The sequence below is a fragment of the Mesoplodon bidens genome, assembly GCF_964165515.1.
Source record: "Mesoplodon bidens genome assembly, chromosome: 4".
In the NCBI taxonomy this organism is placed as follows: domain Eukaryota; kingdom Metazoa; phylum Chordata; class Mammalia; order Artiodactyla; family Ziphiidae; genus Mesoplodon; species Mesoplodon bidens.
The window spans coordinates 151,022,484-151,044,055 of record NC_138160.1 but is presented as its reverse complement, the minus strand read 5'-3'; the positions used below and the strand labels follow the sequence as shown (position 1 = coordinate 151,044,055).

The 21,572-nt window shown below is 54.0% G+C and overlaps 1 protein-coding gene across 1 annotated transcript in view; it reads left to right on the top strand.

Annotated features, from left to right (window-relative positions):
• GNG7 (G protein subunit gamma 7) overlaps positions 1–21,572 on the top strand; it is a 157,901-nt gene that overhangs the window by 123,960 nt on the left and 12,369 nt on the right. The window lies entirely within an intron of this gene.

The following is a 21,572-nucleotide window of genomic DNA, read 5'->3' as shown; positions in this document are numbered from 1 at the left end:
TTGAGGCGGGGGGCGCTTTGCTCTGGACCCCCGGCTTCACTGCTTCGTCTCTGAGCCTCTCTGAACGCCTGCTTCATACAGCTGGAGGGGGGTGGGGTGTGAGGCCCGAGGACACGGGGCTTGATCGGCTGTGAGGTTTGGGGGTCCGGGGTGGAGGTGGCTAGAGCAGAGGCTGAGACAGAATCCCCTGAAGTCGCTCGCTGGGGCCGCCATCACAAAGTACCACCGACTGGGGGGCTTGCAACCACAGAAACGCGTCCTCACGTGGTTCCAGAGGCCGGAAGTCCGAGATCCAGGTGTGGCAGACCCCCCCTACCCCGCTCCCTCTACAGGCTCCAGGGAGGGTCCTCCCTGCCTCTTCTGGCCTCTGGTGGTTTCCAGCGTCCCTGGCAGCCTTGGCTTGTGGCTGCATCCCCCCCAGCCGCTGCCTCCTCTTCACATGGCCTCCCCCGCGTGTGCACGTGTCCCGTTCTCATGCAGACACCAGTCACTGCGTTTAGGGCCCCACCCCACCCCAGTACAACCTCATCTTAACTAGTTACATCTGCAGTGACCCTATTTCCAAATGAGGCCCCAGGTATCAGGACTTAGGACTTGAATGTGTCTTTGGGTTAGCCCACAGCCCTCCTGGCTCTGTGTGCCCTTTGCAGCCAGGAGATCCCAGAGGGTACCCAGTGCCCATGGCACTGGGATGGCAGTGCCCTGGGCCACAGAGAAGCCAGAGGGCGCTGGGGCTCCCTCCCCGGTGTGCTCTCCCTCCCTCTAGGATCTTCCTTTGGGGCTTCCCCTCAAGGCCTCTGGTTTGGCCAGTGCCGCCCTGGGCCCCCCCACCCCCGGCAGCGGCCCCGGTAGGGGAGACAGGCTTTCATCCACAGCCCCCACGCGGCTCCATGAGCAGAGCTAATGCCCCCCTTCGGCCCCGAGCCCCTGCGTCAGCCACGCCTGAGCAGGGCCAGAGGCTCCAGCAGCCACCCCCACCAGCACCCTCAGCCCAGGCTTTCATGCTTCCAGGCATGGCGTGCTCACTCCCTGAGTCCCAAAGGGCTTTGAGCGGTGGCTGCTGATCGGGGTGGCGGCATGGCTGAGTCCCTGGGACCCAGGTCCCTGCCACAGCCCAGGGTGTGGCTTGGAGCACTCATTTCACGTCGTCCCGTACCTGTGAGATGGGGATGAGAACTCCCAGGGGGCCTAAGGGCGACTGCAGCTGCCGACGCAGGCCTGGCCCACACAGGGCTCCTCGTCAACTGTAGGGCTTGCACGTGGAGGTGCACCTCCCTCCTGCCTGCAGTCCTCGGGCCCTTTTGCCCCTGAGGATGCCACAGCTCTCTGCTTTGTGCGGTCTGCAAGAGGCCCAGGCAGAGCCGGCCCAGGGTGAGGAAAGCCGGGCACCCGCCCCAGGCGCAGAACTTAAGGGGGCACCGAAAAATGCAGTCATCGCTATGCTTTATCTTAACATAGCAATATGTCCTAAAAATCAAAACTAATGCCCCCCAAAAAATCCATGGTCAAGATTAAAAAAATTTTTTTTTTTGGCCGTGCCGCACGGCTTGTGGGATCTTGGTTCCACGACCAGGGATCGAACCCACGCCCCCTGCAGTGGAAGCTCAGAGTCCTAACCACTGGACCACCAGGGAAATCCGAAGATTAGAATTTCAGTTAAAGAGGGGATTGCTTTGCCCTAACCCCAGCCCCATCAGATCCTGTCCCTAATGAAAACCTTGACATGTGATTCATCATGGATATTTTGCATTCATTTTGACTTCTTTAAAAAAATTATTGCATGAAAGTATGTGATTACGGTGACTGACTTTTCGGTGCCCCTTAGATTTTGTGCCTGAGGCGGGCACCTTGCCATCCTCACCCCAGCCCGGCTGACGAGAACGGTGGTGACAAAGATGATGATTTGAAACGCAGGTACTTCCCAGTGGTCACCAGATACCCTCATCTTGGTCTTTTCACGCTCTCTGTCAGCGGACCACAGGTCCGCGGCCCCTTTTCCTGATAGGGAGGCCAGTACTCAGTTGCTTCTGGTCCCCGGGGACACACACGTGTACAGGGATCACGGCAGAGCCACCCCCCGCCAGGCTCAGGTGTCAGGAGAGCGGCTGGGGCTGCGGCCACGTGGCCTCGTGCTGTGGGGTTAGGTCCACACACTACAGCACCTGCCAGCGGGGAGGACACAAAGCTCCAGCCCATGACTTCGGCCAGCTCCACCCGGGCCCTGGCCCACTCCCAGGCACCTGGCCAGCCCACTGCTGACCGCCCCTCCCCACTTCCTCATCCCCTGCTGCAGACCCCACTCGGCAGCCCAGCTGGTGTCTGTCAGGTGCCTCCTGTGAGCCAGACCCGGCTGCTTGGTCTCATTTTGTCCTGGTAGAAGCCTTGGGGAGCAGGTTTTCTCATCCCCATTTTATAGGTGAGGAAACTGAGGTTTAGCAGCAGAGAGACTCAGCAAGGCCCTGGGCTGGTGGACCATGTGGCCAGGTTTCCAGCTCCTTTCTCTCCACCCACAAGGCACCTGGCGGTCCGTATTAGTCAGGGTTCTCCAGAGAAACAGAACCAACAGGATGTGTGTACAGAGAGAGTTATTTTAAGGAATTGATTATGGAGGCTGCAGGGTGGAGACCCAAGAGCCAACGCCAAAGGCAGCCACTGGAGAATTCCCTTCCGCTCAGGAGAGGCCCTCCACCTCCACATCCCCTGCAGTCTCATCCAGAAACACCCTCACAGAAGTATCCAAAAGAACAACTGACCACATACATATCTGGGCACCCCATGGCCCAGCCAAACTGACATGTAAAATTAACCATCCCATAGTCTTTGTACTTTTTTTTAAAGACCAGGTTCTATTTTTTATTTTCTTTTATTATTTACTTATTTACTTATTTATTGGCTGCGTCGGGTCTTATTTGCGGCACTCAGGATCTTTTGTTGTGGCGCACGGACTTCAATCTAATTGTGGCGAGTGGGCTCGGTAGTTGTGGCATGCAGGCTAAGTTGCCCCACGTCATGTGGGATCTTAGTTCCCTGACCAGGGATTGAACCCGTGTCCCCTGCACTGGAAGACGGATTCTTTTTTTAAATTTTATTTTATTTATTTATTTATTTATTTTTGGCTGCGTTGGGTCTTCATTGCTGCGTGAGGGCTTTTCTCTAGTTGCGGCCAGCAGGCTTCTCTTGCTGCAGAGCATGGGCTCTAGGTGCTCAGGCTCATGGGCTCAGTAGTTGTGGCTCACGGGCTCTAAAGTGCAGGCTCAGTAGTTGTGGCGCACGGGCTTAGTTTCTCTGCGGCATGTGGGATCTTCCTGGACCAGAGTTCAAACCCATGTCCCCTGCATTGGCAGGCAGATTCTTAACCACTGCTCCACCAGGGAAGCCCTGAAGACGGATTCTTAACCACTGGACCACCAAGGAAGTCCCAGTCTTTTTTCTTTTTTAAATTTGTTAATGACAAAGTCACAACTTGGCACCAGGTCTATTGACCACAAGCCCAGGTTCCCTCCCACCCACCCACCCACCAGGTTTGTATTGGTGATGTGTTCTGAGGAAATGGAATTCTGCTTGGTTGAATTGTATTGAATTCTTTAATTCAAAGATAAACTCACCACAGTTCATCTCTTTTCCAATTATTGGGTTTGGGAGAATTTGAGCAGTGGTGATTTTGCCAACTTTTCTCTTAAAAACAAAAAGATGGAACTTCCCTGGTGGCGCAGTGGTTAAGAATTCGCCTGCCAATGCAGGGGACGCGGGTTCGAGCCCTGGTCCCAGAAGATCCCACATGCCGCAGAGCAACTAAGCCCGTGTGCCACAACTACTGAGCCTGCGCTCTAGAGCCCATGAGCCACAACTACTGAGCCCACGTGCCGCAACTACTGAAGCCTGCGTGCCTAGATCCCATGCTCCACAACAAGAGAAGCCACTGCAATGAGAAGCCCGCACACCTCAACGAAGAGTAGCCCCCGCTCGCGGCAAGTAGAGAAAGCCCGCGTGCAGCCAAAAAATAAATAATTAAATAAACAAATTTAGTTAAAAAAAAAAAAAAGATGTCATTTGACCAGTTTCCTGCTGAACAGAGACTAGAATTATCAGAATTTTCTTGGTCGTATAATGCAATGAAAATGGTAAAGAAGTCTCCAAACATATCTGGGCATCCTATGGCCCAGCCAAGCTGACATGTAAAATTAACCATCACATAGTCTCCCAGGCTGCATGGCCCCTTGCCCACCTGGATAGGACCCCTCAGAGCCCTCGAGGGCCATCGCCACTTTCCCTGAGAGTCAGGATGGGGCCAGCAGTGGGAGTTCAGTGAAAAGGTACAAGCTCAGATATTTGTACAGAAATGTGCACAGCAGCACGATTCACAGCAGCCAAAGGTGGACACAACCCCACTGTCCATCAGTAGATGATGGATACACCCACCGTGTCCCTCCACACACGGGAGCATCACTCAGCCACGAAAAAGGGGGGTGGGGTGCAGCACTGACACTCACTACAACGTGGGACGGACCCTGAGAACACGATGCTCAGTGAGAGAAGCCAGGCACAGGATACACAGTGTGTGATTCCATTGATTGGAAACGTCCAGAACAGGCAGATCCACAGAGACAGAGAGTTGGTGGTTAGTGGTTGTCAGGGGCTGGGGAGGGGGTGGGAGTAACTGTTAATGGGGATGGGGCTTCTTTTTGGGGTGATGGAATGTTCTAGAATCAGAAAGAGGCGATGGTTGCACAGGAATGTGAATGCACTAAATGCCACTGAATTGTACACTTAAAAATGGTTAAAATAGCAAACGTTATGTCACATATATATTTTTTTACAATCTGTAAAATTTAATAACGTAATATACCAAAAAACCATTGAGTGAGTGAACACTTTCAGTGGTGAATTGTTTGTTTTCTGACTTTCTGTCTCAGCAAAGCTGTCAACAGGGAAAAGAGGAGGAAGCACAGAGCATGCTGAGGGGTCGGGGGTGGGCTGTCAGAGCTGTTGAATCACAGCGATTTGTTTTCTTTCCCGGGTTCCCAGCATCTCGTGGCTACGCCAGGGTAACGGGGGCAGACGTTGGGAAATGTCCTGCAGGGCAGGTGTGAGCGGTGAAACACAGGAACAGAATTCTAGTCCTGCCAGGCTCGGTCCCAGCAGGTGCTTGGCATGACAGAGCCCCCATCCCCGCTGTGCCTGGTGCCGTCCCCATCTGGGTGCAAGTGAGACCCGCCGGGCACATCTGCAGGGAGTGCTGGCGGGACAGACAGCAAGGGAGGAGGCAGGGCTGTGACAAGGTGGGAAAATCCTGGACTTTCGCAGCAGGGTTCCAGGGGATTTGTTTTGAAAGGCGGCAAGGAGTGATGAACAGTTTTCTTTCAACATGGCTCTTTGGCTTGGAATTGATGGATCAGCAAACCTCTCTCTTCAGTGGCGTGGTTCCTTCCCCACCACAACCTTGGGAGTCACAGTTGGCCACGGCCTGGGGCTGGCTTCTCAAAGCAGGACACGCAGCGGTACCTTCCTAGGGCAGTCATTTTAGTCAAGGACTTTGGGGTCAGGAGGGAGATGTTATTTTTTTTATGTTAGTTTTGTATTTTCTATTTGTATTATTTTTACAGTCACATAGATTAATTCAGGAGTGGCAGGCCCAACTGACATGACATCGTAGGAGAAAATGAGGGAACGTTGACAGGCCACATCAGGCCACATCCCCTTCCATCTCCTCCGGACCTGGGTCCTCTCTTCAGGTTGTGCTTCTCTGCTGTATTAGTTAGCGATGCTGCATGACAAATACCCCCAAGCTCCACCCACTTATCATCTCACAGTGAGTCAGGGGTCCAGGCACAGCCTAACTGGGTCCTCTGCTTAGGGTCCCACCAGGCCACCATCCAGATGTCAGCTGGGCTTCATTCTTACCCAGAGGCTTGACTGGGGGAGAATCTGCTCCAGGGTCCCTTGGGGTGTTGGCAGAATTTGTGGTGCCTGCAGCTGCAGGACTGTCGGCAGCTCCTAGGGTTCACCCACCGCTCCTGGCCACATGCACTTTTTTTTTTAAGATTTATTTTTATTTATTTATTTGGCTGTGCTGGCTCTTAGTTGCAGCATGTGGGATCCTCGTTGCGGCATGCAGGACCCTTTAGTTGCAGCATGTGGACTCCCACTTGCGGCATTCAGGATCTAGTTCCCCGACCAGGGATTGAACCTGGGCCCCTGGCCTTGGGAGGGCGGAGTCTTACCCACTGGACCACCGGGGAAGTCCCCACATGCACTTTTTTTTTTTTTTTAAGATTTATTTATTTATTTATTTTTGGCTGCATTGGGTCCTCATTGCTGCATGTGGGCTTTCTCTAGTTGCAGCGAGTGGGGGCTACACTTTGCTGCGGTGCGCAGGCCTCTCATTGCAGTGCCTTCTCCTGTTGCGGAACACAGGCTCTGGAGGCACAGGCTTCAGTAGTTGTGGCACGCAGGCTCAGTAGTTGTGGCTTGCGGGCCCTAGAGCGCAGGCTCAGTAGTTGTGGCTTGCGGGCTCTAGAGCACAGGCTCAGTAGTTGTGGCACACGGGCCTAGTTGCTCCGCGGCATGTGGGATCTTCCCAGACCAGGGCTCGAACCCGTGTCCCCTGCATTGGCAGGCGGATTCTTAACCATGGCGCCACCAGGGAAGCCCCCCACGTGCACTTCTTAAACACAGTCGCCTGCCTCATCAGGCCAGCAAGGAGGGTCTCTAGGGGCGAGGGCAGAAGTCCGAGCAGCTCTGCCTGGCCTTCTCTGAGAACGCACCCACCGGCTGCCCTGCACCAGTCCCTGAGGATCCCATGAGGTCACGTCCGTGCCTTCTGTGCACCTTCTCCACTTCCTGTGTGCAGTGCGGCCCGAGCCACCTCTCCCAAGTCCTGCAGAGACCCTGAGAGCTGGGCACCCAGCCCCAGGGCAGCCACGGTTTCCCTTTCCAGCGAGAGGCGCGGGAGCCCTCAGTGCTTCCGGGGCAGCCCTGCACTTGGCCGCACTTCTGCATTAACAAGAAAAGGCGTCATGGAATTTGGACAGGTGAGAAACGGGATGTCAGTGTGCACAGAACCAGACACTTCATCTCATTGTTAGAAATTCCACGCAGGTCATCGAAACCTCGTCTTGAGGCAGAGGCCGCCGGGAAGCCGAGATTAACTCCCTCTCGCCAGGCGCTTTCTACAGACCCAGTGCTGGTCCCTGCACCCCTGCTGCCTCCTGTGGGTACCTGGGCCCCGAGATCCCTCCTTCCCACCCTCCCGCTCACTGGGGCTCCTTGGACCCTGGGTTATCAGTGGGGTAGGTGTGATTGGCCCTCTCTGGAAGGTTCCGCGGTGCTCCCCAGCCGTGTCCCCAGATGAGGACACAGCCCAGCAACACCTCCGTTGGGGCCGAAATTTGCATCCTGGACCAAGACTGCTGCTTCTCTGCCCCTCCCCCCCCCCCCGGGTGCTGTGTTTGAAGGTCAAGCTTCCAGCCAAGACACACAAGCGTCAGCACCCGAGTAGGGGGTTCCGTCCAGATGTCCTAATGCTTTGTTTTAGTGCCAGGCAGCCTGAGCTTTGACCCCAAGGCCCTGTGTCTGCACCTCGTGGGCACCTGGGTGCCCTCGGGAGTTCTGACACTGAGGATGCATGGCCGGGCCCGGAGGAGGTGCCCAGGAGTCACATTGGTGGCCTCAGCCCACCCAGGCTTCTCAAGTGAACCCGATGGGACCAAAATAATGTATATATTTCACAGGAAAGAGGCTCCCAGCTTGGCACACTCCTAGGCCATTCGTAAAGGGGTCTCTCCCTGACCCCCGACCCACCCAGCACTGCTGCCATAGCCCAGCCATTCTCTGTGGGGGGCCGTCCTGGGCACTGCGGGGTGTGGAGCAGCATCCCTGACCCCACCCACTCAATGCTGGGAACCCCCCAGAGGGAAGACCAGAGATGTCTCTAGACATCCCCAGTGTCCCCTGGGGGCAGGAACGCCCCGGTGAGACCCCTTGTTCTAGAGTCTGGCGCCTCACACAGGCACATCTCTGAAACCATTCAAGTAATCTCACCATTGGCCCTTTTTTTTTTTTTTTTTTAAACATGAAAAATGTCCCTGGGCTTCCCTGGTGGCGCAGTGGTTGAGAGTCTGCCTGCTGATGCAGGGGACGCGGGTTTGTGCCCCGGTCCGGGAAGATCCCACATGCCGCGGAGCGGCTGGGCCCGTGAGCCATGGCCGCTGAGCCTGCGCGTCCGGAGCCTGTGCTCCGCAACGGGAGGGGCCGCGACGGTGGGAGGCCCGTGTACCACCAAAAAATATATATATGTATATCCCGAACTACAGCTAGCCCTTAGGGAGAGCCTCTGTGGGTCTGTTTGATTCCAGCACTTTCTAACCACATCAGAGGTGGAGTAACATGCTCAGTAACCACTGGTCATTCTGATGCTGGGGTGTTGAGCCTTCAGTCCCCTGGGTGTTGGCCATCAACCCAGAGCCCAGAGCAAAGAGCTGGAGGCCATGACCCAGGCCCGAGGTCCATCCGCAGCAGCACGTGTGCCCCGGGCAGGCCATGCCCACTCTGCAGGGTGGGCCATCCTGGGCACATGCCCGCAAGTGGCATCCACTATGGACTTCAGGTGCGCCCGGTGCTCTGCCCCTGGCAACCTGATCCTGGGGACCTGTCCTGGGAGAGAGATTGGCCCTGGGGACAGAGTGAGTTCCTGGAAGGAGCCTCCTTGGTAAACGCCCTGCACTGCAGCCACCAGTCCCTTCCATCCAGATGGCCCTTTGGTACCCAGCTTCAGCCGTGGACCCCAAAGATGTCCCTGTCCTAGTCCCGGGGCCTGTGGATGTGTCACTTCACATGGCAGAGGGGACTTTGCAGGCAGGGTTAAGTTAAGGCACCTGAGATGAGGAGGACCCTGGATTCTCTGGGGGGCCTAGTGTCATCACAGGGTCCTTATAAGAGGGAGGCGGGGGCTTCCCTGGTGGCGCAGTGGTTGAGAATCTGCCTGCCGATGCAGGGGACACGGGTTCGAGCCCTGGTCTGGGAAGATCCCACATGCCACGGAGCAACTGGGCCCGTGAGCCACAACTACTGAGCCTGCGCGTCCAGAGCCTGTGCGTCCAAAGCCTGTGCTCTGCAACAAGAGAGGCCACGACAGTGAGAGGCCCGCGCATCGCGATGATGAGTGGCCCCCACTTGCCACAACTAGAGAAAGCCCTCGCACGGAAACGAAGACCCAACACAGCCAAAAATAAATAAATAAATTTATAAAAAAAAAAAAAAAAAAAAAAAAAAGAGGGAGGCGGGAGGGTCAGAGGCAGAGAGAGACGGGAGATGCTGCGCTGCTGGCTGTGAGGATGCAGGAGGGGCTGCGAGCCAGGGATACGGCGCCTCTAGAAGCTGGAAAAGGCGGGAACCGATGCTCCCCTGGAGCCTCTGGAGGAACCAGCCCTGCCCACGTGTAGATTTTGACCCAGAGGACCTAATCAGACTTCTGACCTCCAGAACCGTGAGATAATCAATGTGTATGTTTTTAAGCCACCAAATTTGTGGTAATTTGTGACAGCAGCCACAGGAAATGCAATGCCAAGGAATGTCCAGGGAGCTGTGTGTACCCCGAGAAGGGGTTCTGGTGCAGCCTTGTGCACGGACAGCAGACCAGGGGCTTCTCAGAGAGGGTGACACTTCATGGGGTTTTGCAGAACGTGTAGGAGTTTGTCCAGGCTCAGGTGGGAAGGCCTGGACCTGCCCTCCCCTCTCTCCCAGCCTCCTGCCCTTTGGCTCCAAGCTGCACCCTCATGGGGCCAGGGTGACGGCACTTCCTCAGTGCCGGGAAGCCGAGAATGGGGGTGACACCCTCCACGGGCGCTCGGCGTGCTGGCCCAGCCCAGTGCCCGGCTTGCACACCCTCACATGACTGCAGTCATCCTCCGGGTACACAGAGACGGCCCTTTCTTCTGCTCCCTCATCAGCCACACTGTCACCCTCCGTCACCGCGGCTCATTGTCCGCCCACCTCCCGGCTCGGGCCAAGGGCAGCCGTTTGCCCTGCAGCTCTGTTTTTCCCTCGCTTGTGGGCACCTCATTCATTCCCCTTTTTCTAGCCTTTTCTAAATATAGCTGCCAAGGGGACCCGATTTAGCCTGTGCATAAAAGGACCGGCTGACAGGGAGTCACAAGATGCTGGTCTTGGGGTGGGGGGGGAGGGGCGGGGCAAGCCTCCTGCTGGGAAGCGTCTGCCTGGCAAAGACCCAGCTGGTCTTTTACGGCCCCCACGTCCCACCAAAGGTCATGATGCCCAAGGTCACAGAAGCCATCACGTGGTCAGCCCTCCCCACGCCAGGCCAGGGTGACCTCGGCCCTGGAGGATCTCAGGCCCATCAGGGAGGCCCGGATCTCGGAGCCCAGAGCCAGCCCTGGGTGGGGGAGGGGGGGCGGGGATGCCCACTCGGCTCCTGGTTGTTGGGGGTGTCAAAGAGGTTTTGTCTCCTCACTCGTAGTAAAACCCAAATGCCAGTGTGGCACCCGTGGCCCTCCACAGGTCCCCTCTGTCTGTGACCCCTCTTGGAGCCAGGGGCGAGGCCAGGAGGCCACCGCATCCTGGATGCTGGGGACACCTCGAGGCACCTGCCCCTCCCTCTGACTTTCTAATGGCGTGTGCACGTTTCTGTAGGGTCTAGAGCAGGTCTCTCCACCTCGGCACTGCTGACGTCAGAGCCGGGTCATTCTCTGGGGCGTGTGGCGTCCTTGGCACGGTGGGGTGTGGAGCAGCCTCCGTGGTCCCACCCCCTCAATACCAGGAGCCCCCCCAGTCGTGACAACCACAGATGCCCTAGACATTGCCCCTGACGGAGACCCCTTGTTCTAGGGGTTTCCATGCCATGGACTGTGGTGCAAGGGTACCCCCTGGAGGTGTGCAGGTCCGAGGCCTCGTGCACACAGTGGGTGTGTAAGAAATGCACGGTAATCAACCTGCACATGGGCACAGCCCTCGGTCAGCCAGCTCCCCGGGCCCTGCAGGAGGGCAGCTTGTTCTTCAGAGAAGCCCAGAGACTGTTCTCCCAAACCTCATGCCTTTCTGTTTTGCTTTGGGATTGTTTTTCCTCTCTCAACACAGCAACCCGCCTCCTCTTCTTCTGAACACCATGTACTGGGGGGCGGTTATCCCCGGGGTGGGGGAGAGCCTTTTTTCTCACCCGGGTCTCGTTTGTACTCCTGTCAAATCTGGCTGGAGGTTTATGTTTTGGGGCGGGGGGTTGTTTTGTTTCCTTCCTGTTTAATGGCAGGTGGGGATGGGGGTCAGACTGCCCGGCCCTGGGAGGAAAGAATTCAGAAGCTTGGTGAGCTGTAAAGCTACCGGTTCCGGAAGTTTTAAAGCAAAATGAAGGCTGTTTCTGTTCTCTCTGAGGACAAGGAATTACTGCCACCCGCCTGCCTCCCCTCCCTTCCCCTCCCGAGAGCAGAGCTCTGCGGGCTGGGGACGAGGCCAGGGACGCAGGCTCCCGCTGCCAGCCGCCCCCCTCCCTCTGCAAGGCCACCTTCTTGGGGCTCTGACTCACCCAGCTCACCGGCCACACAAGCCCCATCCGCCTGGATGAGGAGTCTGTGGAGGAGGGTTTCAGAACCGCCTGGAAGCAGCAGGCTTTCTCTGGGCTGAGATTCACTGAGGCCAACTTCCTGTGCCACCAGGGGATGAAATGCGTGTGGCACTCATGTCCCAGGGAGCAGGAACCACGGGGAGCAGGTTGGCCGCTAATGGAGAAGCTGCCAGAAACTCCTCTGGCTTTAATGCTTTACCTGCGTCTCAGGGCTATTAAAAAAGAGAGTGTCCTGTCCACGCTCAGCAGAAGGAGTGGGTGCCAGCTGGAATTGTCCCCAGCCCCATGGCCAGCGTCTAGCATGTAGAGTGCTGGGAAGAAGCCAGCCCAACAGTCAGGAGACCCCACTCGGGCCTCCCTTGGCCATTGTATCAGCTATCCGTGCTGCGTAACAAGCTATCACAGACCCAGCAGCTTCCAGCTCTCAGTTCTGGAGGTCAGCAGTTGGGTTATGGTGTGGCTGCCCTCTCTGCTCAGGGTCTCACCAGGCTGCAGTCAAAATGCCTCATCTGGAGCTCATTCAGATTGTTCCAGGATTTGGTTCCTTGCAGCTATAGCAGCGGGGTCCCCCCCCACTTGCAGCCACCCCCATTTCTTGCCACCCGACCACCTCCGGCTTCAAAGCCAGCAACACAGGGTCTCCCTTGCATGGAATCCCTTTCACACTCACTCCCCTGATTAGAGCAGGCCCACCAAGGGTATCCCCTCTCTGTCACCTGTGCCACACGACACGGCCCGGCCCAGAGCTAAATCCCTTCCTATCCTTGGGTCCTGCCCACACTCTAGGGGAGGGTATTGTACAAGGTCACTGGGGGTCATCGTAGAGGTGGGTACAGCCCCAAGGATCCCTTGCTAGATTGCTGGTGAATGTCGGGTGTGACAAATGCCTTGTCATTGCAAGTGGGCCCCCCAGAGGAGGTAGGGCCTCCTGTGCATGGCCCAGGGGGTCACTCCAGGCCACAGGTGAGATCAAGCGCATTAGCGTGACTCAGGATGGACCCTGAAACCCACACCACACAACAAAAAGAAAACCCTCATTCCCGTTTCCCGTCTTTCTCCTTGTTGTCTTTAACTGTAAAATTCAGGGCAGAAGCACTGCTGTGAGAGTTTCTAACCCAGTACTTCTCAACTGAGGGGGCGGTCCTGCCCCCGCCGGGGACACGGGCCCATGTCTGGGGACACCTGTGGTGGTCACGACTTGGGGCTTCTGTCATCAAGTGGGTGGGGGGAGGAATGCTGCTCAAACCCCTCAGTGCTCAGGACGGTACCAGTGTCAGCAGTGCCTGGGGGACAGACCCTGAACTAGTCTGTCCTCCTCAGGACATTAGGTGGCCTTTGAGGGACACTCTGTCTCTGAGAGCCAGGGCCTCCCAACCCATCTCATCCCAGGCCTATAGGCTCGTGCTGCTTCTGGAAGTTGCAGCCGCAGCTCCCAGGGGAGCAGTTCGTCTCACACTGAGTCCCCAGGGCTGCGGGTCCACATTCAGTGCACAGAATTGAGAGCCGGGCCGAGACTGTGCCTGGGTGTCCACCTGCCGCAGGCAGACCCCACAGCCAGGGAGGGGTCCCCAGTGGCCCCCTGGCTGCACCGCCTCTTGGGCCACCAGAACCAGGAGCCGCTTCTCGAAGGCCCTGCTCACCTCGCCAGCCGCATTTTTCACATTCTTTTCCCTTTACACAGCCCAACCAGCCAACTTTCTCAGAAGCCTCTGTGGCATCCCATTCTTTCTCTTCTGGTAAGAAAGCAGCCTCGGCGGCTCGGGTGTCAGTTTATCGAGTGGGCTGGGAGTGGCACTCTTCCCAGCTATGAGAGCTATGTGTGGAATTCACAGGGATCGCTGGCATTTTTGTGTCTCGCTGTCACTCCTTCCTGTGCAGCTGGAAAACACCTCTGAGGGCGGAGATGGCATCACAGGCTGAGCAGGGGGGCAAGTCTGCTCTCTCTGGCCTCTGAGTCTGCCTGCCAGAGACACGCCCGGCGGGCTGGGGCTTCCCTAGATGCCCAGGGTGAGTGCCTGATCCACTTTCCCCTGAGCCCTGCTGCTCAGGGCTCGGAGCTCCAGGGTTCCGGCAGGGGCTGGGCGCCCCCAGACCTGCTGTCTCCTTCTTGGCTTTGCCCATGAGGACACGAGGCTCAGCCCACCCACCCCCAATGAGGTCTCGGGTACCTATCTGCCACGCATTCCCCCCGCCCCCCCCCCGCCCCGCAGCCGTGAGTGATCTGGACACACAGTCACGCCAAGTATCTTGGCAAGACACAGAGGCCAAAAGACATCTTAGAGGTCCTGCATCCGGGCCTGTCCTGCCTTAGAGAGCGCCCGTTACTCCGTCTGACTCGCCCAGGGGGAAGGAAGCAGGCTCGGCCGCCAGGAAACGCCAAGCCCATGTCACCAGGAGCAAGGGGAGAGAAACGTATCTTGAGAAGGCCTGGCGGGGGGTCCTCTGCGGGGTGCAGAGGTGATGATGCAAAGGTCTCCCAGGCACACACGTGCAGCCCTGTCGTAAGCTGGCAGGACAGTCTGCTCAAGTCCTTGGGGAAAAGCGTCCAGGACTCTGAGAGCCCCAGAGTCACTTACAAACCACCAGACGGGAGACGCCATGCTGGGAGTCTGCTGTTTCATCTCACTCGGGGTCACACCCTGGTGGCCACACAGGCCTGCCCCAGCGCTGTCGATGTCCCCAGCATTCTGCCCCAGTCCTTCTCCAAAGCAAGAAGCCGTGTGAGGGTCCTGGCACCATCCCCCGTGTGTGGAGGTCCTCAGCCCTGGGACCACTGTATGTCTAAACCCTTTGGCAAATGCACTGGGCTATGGAGGATGCAGAGACCATGCCCCTCACCCTCCGAAGCTTGCCTCTGGGTGCAGGGGGGACAGAGCTGTGTGCTGGGACCCGCCCGACTGCCCCTAGATCTGGTCTCCCAGTGAGCCCTGGTTTGGGAATTAGATTCAAACCCTGGCCCAACCTCCACCCGCTGCGTGGTCTCGGGAAGGTTATTAACATACAAACGTCTTCAAGCCTCGGTCTCCTCATCTGTAAAAAAGGGGCACAGAAGTCCCTTCATGATGCCCGACCTCGTGGTCCTCCCCAGTAACAGAGACTATGAATGCACTCCATCACCTGCAAAGTGCACATGAAGCTTGGCACTCCAGTGCTCTTGTCCACAAGCCAAAGACACATAGCCTATATATTTCTTGATCCAAGTCAAACAAACCACTGATTTTTCCCATCTTCCACTTTCCTCCTGATTAGGAAAATATATGGCTACCCTTCAACAACAGCAAGATGAGGGCTTTTCTTTATCTTCCTTTTCTTTTAAAAAATGTTTGCTTAAAAAAAAAAATGAGGCTTCCCTGGTGGCACAGTGGTTGAGAGTCTGCCTGCTGATGCAGGGGACATGGGTTCATGCCCCAGTCCGGGAAGATCCCACATGCCGCGGAGCGGCTAGGCCCATGAGTCGTGGCCGCTGAGCCTGCGCATCCGGAGCCTGTGCTCCGCAACAGGAGAGGCCACAACAGTGAGAGGCCTGCATACCGCACAAAAAAAAAAAAAAAAAAAATGTTTGCTTAAAAATGTTATTCCATGCACACGATGAAATATTACTCGTGAAAAGGAGCGAAGCACTGACACTCACTACAACATGGATGGACCTTGAGAACAGAATGCTCAGTGAAGGAAGCCAGACACAGAAGGACACAAGGTGTGTGATTCCATTGATGTGAAATGTCTTGTTTCTCTTTAAAATTTCACCTTGGGATGGTTTTAAGCAGAGAGGTCACACTGTGATAAAGGTGATTCAGGGGGCCAGGGTAAAAGATATTTCTGAGAAAGACATCCTGAGAGAAAGACATCAACCCAGTCCCCAAGGAACTGCCAGGCCTTGGGAGAGACAGGCAGACAGGTGTACCAATCACCTGGATGTAACACAGGTCCCCACACAAGATGTGAACCCACAGAGGGAGGCCCAGGATGGCACGTTGCATTACCTTGGGAGCACCCGCACCCAGGGAATGGAGTCAGATGGTGGAAAAGGAGAACTCTGGTCCCTTCAGCCCCTTATGAGGGCACCAATCCCATTCACGAGGGCCCCTGCTCAAGACCTAGGCACCTCCCAAAGGCCCCACCTCTTGATACCGAATAGGGCTTCAACATGCATTTTGGGGGAGTGGAGGACAAACTATTCAGTCCATAGCAGGCAGGATAGGGGGTGGGGGAAGAATTCCTGGCAGAGGGAAGTGAGTGACAAGCTTTGAGCTTGTACTTGGTTTGTGAGGCTTCAGGGGCCCCGGGGGGTTTCTGGGTAGGGCAGGGACAGACTCAGGTGCATTTTCAGAAGTCACTCCGGCTGTTGGGAGGAGGGATGGAGGGGGTGGGCGGACGCCCGTGGCTGGGGATGGGGGGAGGGCACAGGAGTCTGCCTGGGGCTGCTGAGGGCTGGACCAAGGAGAATTCTCCAGGGACAGCTGGCCTGGTCCCCATCACTCTGGCCTTGGACCAGTCGCAGCAGATGGAGAAGTATACATGTTTTTTCAGATACCAGCTTTATTTATTTTTTCTGTGTGTAAAAATCACACAATTCAAGTGAGTGGCCTCCTGAAGTAGTACTGAGGACTCCAATCCCTGAAACCCAGTAACCAAAATAGCATAATTTAAAATAGCATATACAATTTTCAAAGCAGAACCTTAGAGCATCTTCTGTTGATGGACTGGGTGGAGGTAATTATTAAATTAATGGCTCTTGTGATTCTTGTGTGTTTTCAGGGCTGTCCACTTCCTGTTTATTTTTCCATGGGGACTTTAGAATTATTTTATCAAGTTCTTTCCCTTCTTCAACATTTTGGCTTTGTTTTGTTTTTTGCATCTTCTTACATTTCCCGCCTTCTATCTGGGATCATTTTTCTCTAATATCTTTTTATTTTACCTTTAATAAGGCAGGTCTGCTGGAGACAAAGTCTTCCTGTTTGTCTGAAAATGTCTTTATTTTACCCTAATTTTTTTTTTTTAATTATTTTTGGCTGTGTCAGGTCTTAGTTGTGGCACACAGGCTCTTTAGTTGTGACGCTCGGGCTTAGTTGCCTCGCGGCACGTGGGATCTTAGTTCCATGACCAGGGATCAAACCTGCGTCCCCTGCATTGGATTCTCAACCGCTGGGCCACCAGGAAAGTCTCATTTTTACTCTAATTCTTGAAGTTGATTTTCACCAGGTCTAGAATTTTCACTGGATCCATGAAATTGTTGGTCCTTTTTCCTCTGGCAGATTATGTTTGTTTGTTTTGTAATTAAGTGATTTTATTAAGGTATAATTCTTTTTCAGTAAAATGAACAGATCTTACATATGTATTTTGATGAATTTTGACAAGTCTATACACCTGTGTACACTAACACCTCAGTTGAGATAGAGAACACCTCTAATGTCTGTGTCTAATAAGAACACCTCTTTCACCCTTTGAGAGTCCCACATGTGGCTTCATCTGTCAGTAGGTTCTTCTTTCCCTTGTGAAGTAGTATTCCATGGTATGAATTACCACAGTTTGTTTATCCATCCTCCTGTTGACAGGCATTTGGGTTACTTCCAATTTTTGCTGTTACAAATACAGATGTATGAACATCTTGTACAAGTCCTTTTGTGGAAATATGTTTTTATGTATCTTGGGTAAGTCCCTAGGAGTGGAGTTGCTGGGTCATAGGTTAAGTATGTGTTTAGCCTTATAAGAGTCTGCTAACCCACTTTCCAGGGTGGTTGTACTATCCTATGCTCCCATCAGTAACATATGAAAATTCTGATGTTTCTACATCCTCCCTAATACATGGTATTGTCGGTCTTTTAGATTTTTGCCAACTCTAAGGGCTGTGAAGCAGTCTCCCACGATGGTTTTCATTTATACTTGCCCTGATGACTAATCATTGAGCACCTTTTCAGGTGCTCATTGGTCATTTCTCTGTCAATTTCTAAAATGTTTTTCCTGCCTGAGGTTCTAGGGCTTCTTGAATCTGTGGCTTAGAGTCCTTTTTTTTTTTTTAATCAGTTTTGGGAAATTATCCATCACTATCTCTTCCAAGATTGCTTCTGCCCCTTTCTTTCTCTCCTCCTTCCAGAGCTCCAATTACACGTGTGTCAGAACTTACTGCATCCTCTGTGGGATGTGGTCCCTCTGTCTCATGTGGTCCATGCTTCATTCTGGATATTTCCTATCTTCTAGTTCACTAATTTTCTCTTCAGTTATCTTTAGTGATACTGCTTCTTCCATTGTGTTCGTTTCAGATATTGTCAGTTTCCACACATCCATTCAGTCTTTTTCTTTAGTTTCCAGTTCGCTGCTAAAATTCCAACCTCACATATTTAACATAATTAATATAGTTATGTTAAAGTCTGTCAATTCCAGTGTATCAAACCCCTGGGAGCCTGTTTGTATAGTCTTTTATTTCTGCTGATTTTTATTCATGTGGTCCTGTCTTCTTCTATGCCTGGTCATTTCTGATTGTGTGCTAGATATTGTGACTGCTGACTTGTTTGTAGAAATAATTCGAAGCCTAAGATGATGTTGTTTTCCACCAGAAAGGATTCATTTTTACTTCTGTCCAGCATCTAGGGCTGCTAGCAATCTAAGTTCACCTCAATCCAGTATTGGGGACTGAGGTTATTCAGAACTCAGCTACGGTCACTGTGAGGGCCTGTCTGCTTCCTGTGGACCCTTTTCTTAGAAGGCAGGACTCTTTTGTCCCAGCTCATACCAAGGGGGAGTTCCCCAATCTCTCTCCCCTTAGGAGGTCCTAGATCTCAACCTCTGAGCCCCTAGCCTTGTGAGGGCAATAGCCACTTGGCCTCTTAGCAAACCCTCCACCCCAGTAAAAAGCACCCCCAAAGCCAGACTCCTGGGTTTCCATCCTTCCCACATCCTGGATGGATATCTTCACTATCTTAATAGTCCACCAGTCCCTTCAAGCTTCTCTATTCCATGAAGCTTTGCTAGTTGCCCTCGTCAGGAGAGCGTCCACACGAGCTGGCCCACCATCATTGGAGTGAAATCTGCAGATAGAGGGGGTTTTTTTGTTTTGTTTTGTTTTGGTTTTATTTATTTATTTATTTATTTATGGCTGGGCTGGGTCTTCGTTGATGCGTGCAGGCCCTCCCCAGCTGCAACGAGCGGGGGCCACTCCTCACTGGGGTACATGGACTTCTCATTGCGGTGGCCCTTCCCGCTGCAGAGCACGGGCTCCAGGCACGCGGGCTCAGCAGCCGTGGCACACAGGCTCCAGAGCACAGGCTCAGCAGCCGTGGCGCCTGGGCTCAGCTGCTCCATGGCACGTGGGATCCTCCCGGACCAGGGCTCGAACCCGTGTCCCCTGCACTGGCAAGCGGATTCTCAACCACTGTGCCACCAGGGAAGCCCCAGATAGAGGTTTTAAGCCAAAGTCCAGGTGGCTGAGGAGGAGGCCATGAATGTATCAATAGATCAGCGTGATCTTAGAGCCACAGAATGACAGAAGGGGATCCATGCTCGGCTTTTATTTATTTTTAAAAATTTATTTATTTATTTATTTATTTTTGCCTGCGTTGGGTCTTTGTTGCTGTGCATGGGCTTTCTCTAGTTGTGGTGAGCGGGGGCTACTCTTCGTTGCGGTGTGCGGGCTTCTCATTGTGGTGGCTTCTCTTGTTGAAGAGCACGGGCTCTAGGCATGCCGGCTTCAGTAGTTGTGACTTGCAGGCTCGGTAGTTGTGGCATGTGGGCTCAGTAGTTGGGCGCACGGGCTTAGTTGTTCCACGGCATGTGGGATCTTCCCGGACCAGGGCTCGAACCTGTGTCCCCTGCATTGGCAGGCAGATTCTTAACCACTGCACCACCAGGGAAGTCCCTCCACTACTAGTTTTAATACAATCCACTTCAGACTCCGCCCCGCTTTCCCCCAGGCCAGGTGGGCTTTGTGACGCCCTGCCCCGCCCGCTCCCTGGGCAGATGAGTGGTGTGGCCACTCGGTGCCAGCAAAGTCCGAGGGCAGGGAGATTTCTCAGTAGCTTCCAGCAAACCGGCCAGTGTGCGCTCACTGTGCAGAGGAGGTCCAGGCACCTCATCTCTCGTCCCTCCTCCCCCGCAGCTGTGTTTATATGTGGCAGTTGCCACAGGTTCCTGAAGGAGGGCCCTTCCTGTGGCTGCCAGCCTCTGGGGCCACTGTCCCCCAACATAGGAACTTGGGGACCTGGAGGTTGGCCAGGCCCTGCGCCGAGAGGGAGTGTCACTCTGAGCATTGAGCAGAGCTCACTGGAGCTCAGAGGGGGGAGGTAACTTTCCCAAAACCACACAGCTTTGGGAGCTGGGGCAGAATGCAGGTCTGCCACTTTCCACAGGGGCTCTGCCTCCCCATCTCTCCCCCCAGGGCTGTGCTCTTTCCTCCTTCAAATGTGTTCTTAGTTGAGTTTGAGGGAAACTCTGAAACTCTGGCCCCGTGTGACTTCTCCCAGCCACAGAGGTTGTTGGATGCTAAGAAATTCTTTTTTTTTTTTTTTTCTGGCCAGGCGAAGCAGCTTGTGGGATCTTAGTTCCCTGACCGGGGATTGAACCCGCCCCCTCAGTAGTGAGAGCACAGAGTTCTAACCACTGGACCACCAGGGAATTCTCAGATGCTAAGAAATTTAAACCCTCTTTGAAACAAACTTCTGTTCCATTCAGTACCGTTTCACTTCAAACTGGACCATTTCAGTTCCAAAAAACTTTGCATTTTGCCTAAATGAACCTCTTTTAGCTGCTGGGTTTCTTCTGATAAGAGAGTTCCACAAAAGCCTTAGATTCTGCCCGCTGGGGACACTGGGCGATGTCTGGGGACATCTGTGGCTGTCACAACTGGGGGAGCTCCTGACATTGAGTGGGTGGGGGCCAGGGATGCTGCTCAAACCCCTACAGTGCTCAGGACGGTGCCCCAGAGAATGATCCAGCCACAAATGTCAATGGGGGTGGTCACGGTGGCGTGGGGGCAGGTGGGGACACCACCTGCAGGCAGGTGTCCTGGCTGGGTGAGGGATGCAAGAGTAAGGGAATTGGATCTCAGTCAGGGATAGCGGCCAGGACAGGTGACGTTTACACCAGACCTTCCTGGAGGGCTGAGTGGTGACAAACATCCCGTCTGCACACATATGAGTCGTGGGAGGGCTGGTAGAACCTGAGGCCAGTGAGCATCGGGCCAGCAGCAGTGTCCCAGTTTGATATTGTCCCACAGTCACATAAGATGTCACCATCGGGGGAATTGGGGAAAAGGGTGCATGGCACCCTGTACAATTTTTGCACCTGCCTGTCAGTCTGTGATTATTTCAAAATACAAAACAGCGCAGTGACTTTGGAAACTGTTTGAAAATGTTTAACCTGTAAAGTTAAACATACATCTGTCCTAGGAGCCAGAAATCCCATGCCCAGGCATTTCACCGGAAGAAAGAGAAACTTAGGTTCCCACAAAAACCTGGACATGAATGTTCACCATGGCTTTACTCACAATTGGTATTGGCTACAGGACTGTATGCGTTTCTAAGTTCTCATCGACTACATGCCCCAAAGCACGGATTTTACTGGATGCAAGTTGTACCTTAATGGAAACCATTTCATTAAAGGAAATCATAAAAACATTACTAACCAGACTGTCAATTTGAGGTTCCCCTTGTGCCTTTATCCACATATGTTTTAATACAGTGGTAAGTAGCCACACATCCTCACTTTATCCATCTCCCTGTTTTTTCATTAAACACCTCCTCTGGGCTCCCCATCTTTGGGTACCATTTATAACAGTTGCTCCACTAGGAAAACACCCCACTGAATTAGCCATTCCCCCGTTGCAGGACACATGGTTTCATTCAATTTTTCACTATTATAAATAACACCATTGTAAACACCTTTCTATATATAGCTTTTTATTTCTCTTGATTTTTGTTCCCTCGGGATAAATGCCCCCAGCAAGGGATCTGAGAGGACAACCTTGTAGCTCCTGATGTCCAGTTTACGAGGCTGAGATTGGCCAACA